Source organism: Hemitrygon akajei, chromosome 13 (assembly GCF_048418815.1).
Source record: "Hemitrygon akajei chromosome 13, sHemAka1.3, whole genome shotgun sequence".
NCBI classification, from domain to species: Eukaryota; Metazoa; Chordata; class Chondrichthyes; order Myliobatiformes; family Dasyatidae; genus Hemitrygon; species Hemitrygon akajei.
The window spans coordinates 100,923,566-100,934,338 of NC_133136.1; the positions used below are offsets into that span (position 1 = coordinate 100,923,566).

The following is a 10,773-nucleotide window of genomic DNA, read 5'->3' on the forward strand; positions in this document are numbered from 1 at the left end:
GCAAAGTGAGAGTCCCCACAGAAAATTCACAGCCACCTTTGTGACTCCAGGGATATATGGTGCATGTGGCAAGGTATACAAACCATAACAGATTACAAGTCCATCCCTGCACGTCAACAGCAGCAACACATCCCTTCCTGACAGACAATGTCTTCTGTTCATTATTTGATGCAATGAATGATGGGACATTGAGGAAAGCCCCCTCTACTGCTGAGGAATAGGCACAGCTGAGGTGAGGAGAATCTTAGCCAGGGTAAATCCCTGCAAAGCTGCAGGGCTGGACAACATACCTGGTCAGACACTGAGGGATTCTGCAGTCCAGCTAACAGAGGTCTTAATACACATCTTTATAATATTAGTTTGCAACAGTCCACTGTCCCTGCAGACTTCAAGGCAGCCACTATCATTCTGGTGCCCAAGAGAGTGGCCTGAACAATTACCACCCTGTGGCACTGACATCAACAATCATGAGGTGCATTGAGTGGCTGGAAATGGATCATATAATTTATTTCAATCTGAAACTTAGGTTTATTAAAAGGCTTTACTGGGAGAGTCAATAGCTAGCATATAAAGTAAAAGAAAAGCAGAACTGTAAATTTGCAACTTTTGCAACCTTACACAAAGGGCTGCTCGCCACTAATGAGAAATGTGGAGCTTTCAACAACAGGGATATTTTCCAAAAATGAGATAATGCCTTGCACGAATAATGAACTTCATGATGACTTCAGCACCTGCAGTTCAATGATTTGTTAAGTTCTTCCATATTTTGGATTAGAACAAGGAACAGATGCACAATGCATCAGTCAATTGTTATTCAGCACGGACACTAATTACTCTGAACCATATGTTTACTTTCTATGAGATTTCAATCCTAAAGAAGCGCTTTATTCAATATTGAATATTAAATAAAATTCATGATGTCACTACATAAAAGTCAAATTGACATTGAACAAAGCAGAATGAAACTTTTTAGACAAATGTTAAAATTCAAAGTGCAAAGTAGATATATTATGTAAGTACATATTATAGACAGCCCTGAGATTCACTGTCTTGCGGAAATACACAGTACATCCAAGAAACACAATAGAATCAAACAAAGACTGTACCCAACAGGATGGAGAAACAACCAGTGTGCAAACAGGTAACAAACTGTGCAAGTACAAAATAAGAAAATCAGCAATGAGTATCAAGAACATGAGACAGAGTCCTTGAAAGTGGTTATTGGAACAATTCAATGACTGTCAAATTAAGTTGAGTGAAGTTATCCCCTCTATTTCAAGAGCCTGATGGTTGAGGGGTAATAACTGTTTCTGAACCTGTCGTATGGGTCTGTGGCTCCTGTGCGCCTTCCCGATGGCAGCAGTGAGAAGAGGGCATGGCCTGGGTAGTGGGGGTCCCTGATGCTGGATGCTGATTTCCTGTGACAATGCTCCGTGTAGATGTGCTCAATGGCAGGATGGGCTTTCCCTGTGGTGGACTGGGCTGTATCCAATACCTTTTGTAGGATTTTCTGCTCAAGGGCATTGATACGTTCATAACAGGCTGTGATGCAACCAGTCAATATACTCTCCACCACACATCTATAGAAGTATGTTAAATTTTTAGATGTTTTGCTGAATCTTCATAAACTTCTATGGAAGTAAACGTGCTTTCTGTGTTATGGCACAGCTATGAACTTCATGATGACTTCAGCACCTGCGGTTCAATGACCTAGGACAGGGCCTTTGAAATGAAAACACCAAGGAGTTTAAGACTACTGATTCTCTCCACCTCTATTCTCCCAATGAGGACTAAGACGTGTATCTCTGGTCTCCCCCTCCTGAAGTTAATAATGTTGAACTTGAGTGAGAAGTTGCTGATGCGGCACCACTGCCAGATTTTCAAACACCTTCCTATATGCTGATTCATCACCACATTTGATTTGGCCATTGACAGTGGTGTCATCAGTAAATTTAAATATGGCATTGGAGATGTGCATAGCCTCACAGTCATATGTATAAAGGGAGTAGAGCAAGGGGCTAAGCCCACAGCTTTGTAGTGCACCCGTGCTGAAGGGAGATCGTGGAGGAGATGTTGCCAATCAGTACTGGCTGGGGTCTGCAAGTGAGCAAATCGAGGATCCACAAGGAGGTATGATGGCCAAGATCTTGAAGCTCTTTGATTAGTTTTGTGGGGTTGGTAGTATTGAGCATCGAGCTGTTGCTGATAATGATTATCCTGATGCATGCATCTTCACTGCCCACATGTTCCAAGGTTGAGTGAAGAGCCAATGAAACGCCATCTGCTGTGGACCTGTAATAAGGAAGACTAGAAACACGGGTCTTGAATTGGGGGGGGAAGGCTGATGTAAAAACAGTCAGAAAGAACTTAGTGAAAGTATAGAAGCCCCTTTTGGGAAATAGGGAGAAAGTTAAGGATGAAATAGTTTGTGGTTATCCTGTGATGATGGAAGGTAAGGCTGGACAAAGAAAGAAATGGCATTTTTTGGGAGGTACTAAAAACTGGAGAGGTCTTGCAGGGATATAGAATATACTGAAAAAGAAATAGGAGAGCAAAGAAAGGTAGAAAGTAGCATACACGAGGAAATCTGCAGATGCTGGAAATTCAAACAACAACACACACAAAATGCTGGTGGAACACAGCAGGCCAGGCAGCATCTATCAGGAGAAGCACTGTCGACGTTTCGGGCCGAGATCCTTCATCAGGACTAACCAAAAGGAAAGATAGTAAGAGATTTGAAAGTACTGGGGGGAGGGGGAAATGATAGGAGAAGACCGAAGGGGGTGGGATGAAGCTAAGAGCTGGAAAGGTGATTGACGAAAGTGATACAGAGCTGGAGAAGGGAAAGGATCATGGGACGGGAGGCTTCAGGAGAAAGAAAGGTGGGGGGGGGGGAAGCACCAGAGGGAGATGGAGAACAGGCAAACAACTAAATATGTCAGGGATGAGGTAAGAAGGGGAGGAGGGGCATTAACGGAAGTTAGAGAAGTCAATGTTCATGCCATCAGGTTGGAGGCTACCCAGCCGGTATATAAGGTGTTGTTCAACCTGAGTTTGGATTCATTTTGACAATAGAGGAGGCCATGCTGCAATTGTGACTCCCGTCTCCCTTTCCCCCACCACCACTATGCAATCCCCTCTCCCTCAGATCCCATCGTCAGCTCCTGGGCCCTCAGAGGCTCCATCTTCCTCTCACCCCAACCCTTCCCTCTCCACTGACACTACCAGCCTCCCTCCCCCCCGATCCCATCTCTCATCCGTGCCGGGTCTTTCCATTCCTTCCGACATTCAACTCTCTGAGGCAGAGCGCTCTGTCCTCATTAAGGGCCTCACCTTTGTCCCCCTTCGCCCACACCTCAGTGAGTTCTGCGTACACCATGACGCTGAACTCTTCTTCCGCCGACTTCATCTCCGAGTTTACTTCTTTGGCAAGGACTCTCCCACCCCCACCGATGACCCCTTCTCCCGTCTTCAACCCTCCTCCTCTTCATGGACACCCCACTCTGGTCTTCTGCCTGCTCTGGATCTCTTTATTGCTAATTGCCGATGGGACATCAACTGTCTTGACTTCACACCTTGTTCCAATTCCAACCTCACTCCTTCCGAACGCTCTGCTCTCTGCTCCCTCCGCACCAATCTCAACCTCACTATAAAACCTGCTGATAAGGGGAGAGCTGTTGTTGTCTGGCATACTGACCTCTACCTGGCCAAGGCACAGCGACAACTCTCTGATACCTCCTCTTATTTACCCCTTGATCATGACCCCACTAAGGAGCACCAGGCCATTGTCTCCTATACCATCACCAACCTTATCAGATCTGGGGATCTCCCATCCACTGCCACCAACCTCATAGTTCCCACACCCCGCACTTCCTGTTTCTACCTCCTACCCAAGATCCACAAACCTGCCTGTCCAGGTAGACCGATTGTCTCAGCTTGCTCCTGCCCCACTGAGCTCATTTCTGCATACCTTGACATTGTCTTATCCCCCCTTGTTCAATCTCTTCCCACCTATGATCATGACACTTCTCATGCTTTGAATTTTTTCTATGATGTTAAGTTCCCTGGCCCCCACCGTCTTATTTTCACCATGGACGTCCAGTCCCTATATACCTCCATCCCCCATCGAGAGGGTCTCGAAGCTCTTCGCTTTTTTTTAGATTCCAGACCTATCCAATTCCCCTCTACCACCAATCTCCTCCGTCTAGCGGAATTAGTTCTTACTCTCAATAATTTCTCCTTTGGCTCCTCCCACTTCCTCCAAACCAAGGGTGTAGCCATGGGCACCCGTATGGATCCAGTTATGCCTGTCTTTTTGTTGGCTTTGTGGAACAGTCCATGTTCCAAGTCTATACGGGTATCCATCCCCCTCTTTTCCTACTACATCGACGACTGCATTGGCGCTGCCTCTTGCACGCATGCTGAGCTCGTCGACTTTATTAACTTTGCCTCCAACTTTCACCCTGCCCTCAAATTTACCTGGTCCATTTCCAACACCTCCCACCCCTTTCTTGATCTTTCTGTCTCCATCTCTGGAGACAGCCTATCTACTGATATCTACTATAAGCCTACAGACTCTCACAGCTACCTGGACTATTCCTCTTCCCACCCTGTCTCTTGCAAAAATGCTATTCCCTTCTCACAATTCCTCCGTCTCCGCCGCATCTGCTCTCAGGACGAGGCTTTTCATTCCAGGACGAAGGAGATGTCTTCCTTTTTTAAACAAAGGGGCTTCCCTTCGTCCACCATCAACTCTGCTCTCAAACGCATCTCTCCCATTTCCCGCACATCTGCCCTCACCCCATCCACCCGCCTCCCCACTTGGGATAGGGTTCCCCTTGTCCTTACCTACCACCCCACCAGCCTCCAGGTCCAACGTATAATTCTCCGTAACTTCCGCCACCTCCAACGGGATCCCACTACCAAGCACATTTGTCCCTCCCCCCCTTTCTGCTTTTTGCAGGGATCGTTCCCTACGCGACTCCCTTGTCCACTCCTCTCCCCCTCCCCCATCCCTTCCCACTGATCTCCCTCCCGACACTTATCCTTGTAAGCAGAACTAGTGTTACACCTGCCCTTACACTTCCTCCCTCACCACCATTCAGGGCCCCAGACAGTCCTTCCAGGTGAGGCGACACTTCACCTGTGAGTCGGCTGGTGTGGTATACTGTGTCCGGTGCTCCCGGTGTGGCCTTTTATATATTGGTGAGACCCATCGCAGACTGGGAAACTGTTTCGCTGAACACCTACGCTCTGTCCGCCAGAGAAAGCAGGATCTCCCAGTGGCCACACATTTTATTTCCACGTCCCATTCCCATTCTGATATGTCTATCCATGGCCTCCTCTACTGTCAAAATGAATCCACACTCAGGTTGGAGGAACAACACCTTATATACCGGCTGGTAGCCTCCAACCTGATGGCATGAACATTGACTTCTCTAACTTCCGTTAATGCCCCTCCTCCCCTTCTTACCCCATCCCTGACATATTTAGTTGTTTGCCTGTTCTCCATCTCCCTCTGGTGCTTCCCCCCCCCCCCCCCCCACCTTTCTTTCTCCCGAGGCCTCCCGTCCCATGATCCTTTCCTTTCTCCAGCTCTGTATCACTTTCGCCAATCACCTTTCCAGCTCTTAGCTTCATCCCACCCCCTCCGGTCTTCTCCTATCATTTCGCATTTCCCCCTCCCCCCACTACTTTCAAATCTCTTACTATCTTTCCTTTCAGTTAGTCCTGACGAAGGGTGTCGGCCCGAAACGTCGACAGCGCTTCTCCTCATATATGCTGCCTGGCCTGCTGTGTTCCACCAGCATTTTGTGTGTGTTGTTGTAGAAAGTAGCATAGTAGGAAAACCCAGACCTTCTACCACAGCTGGAGATCCTCCAGCATTTTCTGTGTTGTTTAGATTCCCAGCATCTGCAGATTTTCTCTTGTTTGTGGTTTGATTACTACACTGCGAAGTCTCTTCCAGGGATGCTTACACTGAATAAGTTTAAATCTTCCCTTCGATGGTGAAACCTTCTCTCACTGCTCCCCCTCTGTGATCTCTGTGGCCTGCTAACTCTTCAACCATGTGCTTACCCAGACCCACTACCACAGCCATGTATCCTTCCTGGGTAAATGTCCTCTGCCCATTGCCTCCCTCTGGTGCTCTTTCTTCAATGGTTCTCTGTCCTCTCTTTCCCCCTCCTCCAGCCCTGTTTCTCGTTCACCAATCAACTTCCCAGCTCTTTACTTCACCTCTCCCCCTCCCGGTTTCACCCATCACCTTGTGTTTCTTGCTCCTCTACCTCCACCTTTTAAATCTACTCCTCATTTTTTTTTCTACAGTCCTGCTGAAGGGTTTCAGCCCAAAACATCAACTGAACTAATTTCCAAAGATGCTGCCTGACCTGCCGAGTTGTTTGTGTTGCTTGAATCTGCAGATTTTCTCTTGTTTCTGATTCGATTAAGCATTCTTTGTTTGCTTAAATAATTCATTACGAGTTATATGTAAAAGTACATGAATGGCATATGTAATTATGCCACCATGTCATAAGTGAACATTTAGCTAAAAAGTAAAACAAAACTAAGCACACGCATTCTGGATACCCTTGTTATTCTTTCAACCAGTATGATGTTTTGTAGTTACAAAAACTAACAAAGGTGATGAGGAAGTTTTAAACAAACCCAAAACGAATACCCACCTCATGTAATGTAGCGAGACATCCAAGTTTTCAAAAAGCGCAACATATGTGATTCTTTGCAAGGGGAAGAGAGGGATGTTGAGTTTAAAAAAAGACAGAAAATGGTGAATTTACAGGTTTATAAACACTGAGTATTAGGTGATAATCATAAATAAAAAAGAGCAGAAATAGCTGGCTACATTGCAAAGATAGATACGTTTGATTGCACAAAAGATAAGTTTACAGAGCGAATTGAGCAGTGCTTTGAAGCAAATGAATTAGCCTATGAAAAGAGAGTGCCAGCGTCGCTGAGTGCATTGGGTGAAAAAGCAAACACTCTGCTTAGAAGTTTAACTGCTCCAACTAAACTAGCTGAAATGAGCTTTACTGATATCGTGTAAGAAATTTAAAATTATTTAGAACTGAAGCCATTATTGATTATAGAAAACTTTAGGTTTCATCAGTGGAATCAAAAGGAAAGGGAAGTCCATTTCAGCATTCATGGCTGAATTGAAGGGATTGAGCATTGTCAGTTCAGATGGATTTAATGATGCACTGAAAGATCATTAAGTCTAGGAATAAGAATAAAGTACAAGAAGGCATTCAAAAATGGCTCCTAAGTGAAGCACAACTCACATTTAAAAGAACAGTTGAAATTGCTGTATCAAAGGAAACTGCAGACAGACACAACTGAGTTGCACTCAGGAATGAAAGCGAGCATGAACAAAACTGCAAAGTCTAAACAGAAACCTGCCTGTCCTAACAAATAGTGTTACTACTGTAGCAGGAGCTCACATACACCAGACCAATGCATGCTTAAAGGTAAAGCTTGCAGAAAATGCAACAAACTAGGACACAGAGAAAGAGCATGTCAGGTAGACAAAAATAAATGGACTACACAGGGAAGAGAGAAAAATAAAAAGTCAAGTTGCAGGTTCAAAAAGAGCAGTAATCTTTATGCTATTGATGAAAAGCTTGATATTGATCAGAGTGACATAGGACCGAGTAGCTCCCCCCCATCCCTTCCCACCGATCTCCCTCCTGGCACTTATCCTTGTAAGTGGAACAAGTGCTACACCTGCCCTTACACTTCCTCCCTCACCACCATTCAGGGCCCCAGACAGTCCTTCCAGGTGAGGCGACACTTCACCTGTGAGTCGGCTGGTGTGGTATACTGCATCCGGTGCTCCCGGTGTGGCCTTTTATATATTGGTGAGACCCGACGCAGACTGGGAGACCGTTTCACTGAACACCTACGCTCGGTCCGCCAGAGAAAGCAGGATCTCCCAGTGGCCACACATTTTAATTCCACGTCCCATTCCCATTCTGATATGTCTATCCATGGCCTCCTCTACTGTCAAGATGAATCCACACTCAGGTTGGAGGAACAACACCTTATATACCGGCTGGGTAGCCTCCAACCTGATGGCATGAACATTGACTTCTCTAATTTCAGTTAATGCCCCTCCTCCCCTTCTTACTCAATCCTTGATATATTTAGTTTTTTTCCCCCACTCCTCTTTTTTTTCTCTCTCTCTGCCCATCACTCAGCCTGTTCTCCATCTCCCTCTGGTGCTCCCCTCCCCCTTTCTTTCTCCCTAGGCCTCCCGTCCCATGAACCCTTCCCTTCTCCAACTCTGTATCCCTTTTGCCAAACACCTTTCCGGCTCTCAGCTTCACCCCACCCCCTCCGGTCTTCTCCTATCATTTCGCATTTCCCCCTCCCCCTTGTACTTTCAAATCTCTTACTATCTTTCCTTTCAGTTAGTCCTGACGAAGGTTCTTGGCCCGAAACGTTGACAGTGCTTCTCCTTATAGATGCTTCCTGGCCTGCTGTGTTCCACCAGCATTTTTTGTGTGTTGCTTGAATTTCCAGCATCTGCAGATTTCCTCATGTTAGCTTTGTATTGCGTTTCCTTTCCACTGCAGAGAAAACTTTTGCAGATTGACAGAGAGGCCTTGAGTCGAGTTTGAGGTGTTAAACGTTTCAACCAGTACCTGTATGCAAAAGAGTTTGCCCTCATTACTGATCATAAGCCACTAGTGTCCATTTTCAACCCACAGAAGGGTGTTCCACTAACAGCAGCAACTGGAATACAGAGATGGACTCTGTTTCTTGGAAATACAATTACAAGTTTTATTTCAAGAGGTGACTAAATTTTGATGCAATATCTCATTTACGTTTGAGAAAGGAAATACCTGTAAAATTTACAAAAGAGGACATTTCTCTTGACATATTCTTCCTAATGCAAATCAAAAGTCTCCATATTACAGCAGAGATGATCCAAATGGAAACCAGAAATGACCCAGACTGTCACAAGTCTACGTGGCCACTCAAAATAGCTGGAAAGTGCAGCAGAAATCCTAGTTCCACCATTTTTACCAGATGAAGTCGCCCTCAACAGAAGTTAGCTTATGTGGGGATTGAGAGTTGTACCATCCAAGCTGAGCGCCAATGCATTGGAGGAGCTACATGCCAGTCTTCTAGACATAGTCTAATTGAAAGCATTGGCCTGAAGCTTTGTCTGTTGGTCTGGGATAGATCAGCAGATCAAGCATCTTGCTGCGCATGGTTCAGAATGCCAACGCAGTTAGAGGACGCCAAGAGCAGCATCTCTTCATCCCTGGGAATGGCCTGACAAAGGATTCATGTGGGTTTTGCTGATCCATTCATAGGCACAAATTCCTTGGTAGTAGTGGATACAGCTACAAAGTGGCCAAGAAGTGTTCCCAGTAGCCTCCACCACAGCCTTGCACACTGTGTTGAGATGCCTCTTCTCAAGGGCTGGTCAGTGACAATGGATCACAATTTGTTGCAGAACAGTTTCAGTCATTTCTGAAATTGAATGGAATAAGACATTTTATATCTGCACCATACCACCCAGCTACAAGTGGCCTTTACAGAAAGGTTTGTTCAGAGTCTAAAGAACACACTGCAAGCAGAACACAGTACACAGACGCTGAACCTGATGCAGTATACTTATACTTCACAACCAACAGCCTTACAGCTATGCTGTTCCTGGGACATTCCTTGCATTCGCATTTGGATCTCCGCAAACCCAATCTCAGAAGGCCAAACAGCTGAGACAAATTGAGGACTCCTCAAACAAGGGGGTTTGATGTTTTACTCCTGACAAGCAGTCCTGGTGAGCGACTACAGAGGTGATCATAAGTGGGTACTTGGAAAGATTAAGGACAGAATTAGACCACTGTCCTACATAGTAGAGAATGCGTCTGATGTCACCTGGAGACGACACATCGACCGGTTGAGGAGAGCAGAGAAGGAAAGTGTCCAGAGCTGTCAGAACCAGTTGCTGCCAACACCTGAAACCACCATGGACCAGAACTGAGATTGTTTTACAGCCACAAGTCTCACCTGCCAAACAAAGTGATCCCCCTTGTCAGGAAAGACGTTATCACACAAGAGAAATAAATCCTCCACAGCAATTAAATCTTTAGGCCTGAATGGGACTATTTAAAATTTACCATGCTCAGGATGTCTGTGTTGTAGTTGTATTATATAGTATACTGTGTAGATTCTTTTACACTCTATTAAACACATATTTTCTGTGGAAATTGTGGGAAACAATGAAGAGGCGAGCAAAGGCAAGATTGATCCAAGGGTCGAGGTGCATGGGCACGAGATGGCGTTGGAATGAGGTTGAGGCATGTTTGAGACAAAGTAAGAGTTGGAGTTGGAGTTGGTGCAAGCGGAACTGACAAAAATTGGAGAGAGATGTTTCGAAGCCCATCCAGCTAAACCGGGAGTGAGGCTGGAGCCGCCTGAGCTCCAGCCTGATTTGGAAAGGTCGAGCTCTGGCTGGACCATGAAATCCAGGCCAAGAGCATATGGCTGCAGTAAGGCCTGGGTCTGAGTGCGGAGGACGACCTGGTGTTTGGGCTATTTAAATGCTGGGAAAGAAGGATGAAAAGTCAAAGCGTCGTGATCAGAGGTGAAGGTCGGGGTCAATTCTACTCTGTGATGTTTACTTCACTCTCCTCAGCGCTGAGGCTGTGCCCTGATCTGGCTGCTCTGGGCTTTGTGTCTGAGAGCTTCACGGTGATTTGCCCCACTGTGTAATGAACTAAGATTGAGGCTATGGCCTGCTCC

The 10,773-nt window shown here is 45.9% G+C and overlaps 1 long non-coding RNA gene across 1 annotated transcript; it reads right to left on the reverse strand.

The window, feature by feature from the left end:
- Nucleotides 1-1,130: 1,130 nt before the first annotated feature.
- On the reverse strand, nucleotides 1,131-9,773 carry LOC140737529 (uncharacterized). Its single transcript, XR_012101189.1, has 3 exons — nucleotides 8,412-9,773; nucleotides 6,684-6,737; nucleotides 1,131-2,307 (listed from the first exon to the last, which is right to left on the reverse strand). It is a non-coding gene; the product is annotated as an uncharacterized lncRNA (long non-coding RNA).
- Between the last annotated feature and the right edge of the window lie 1,000 nt (nucleotides 9,774-10,773).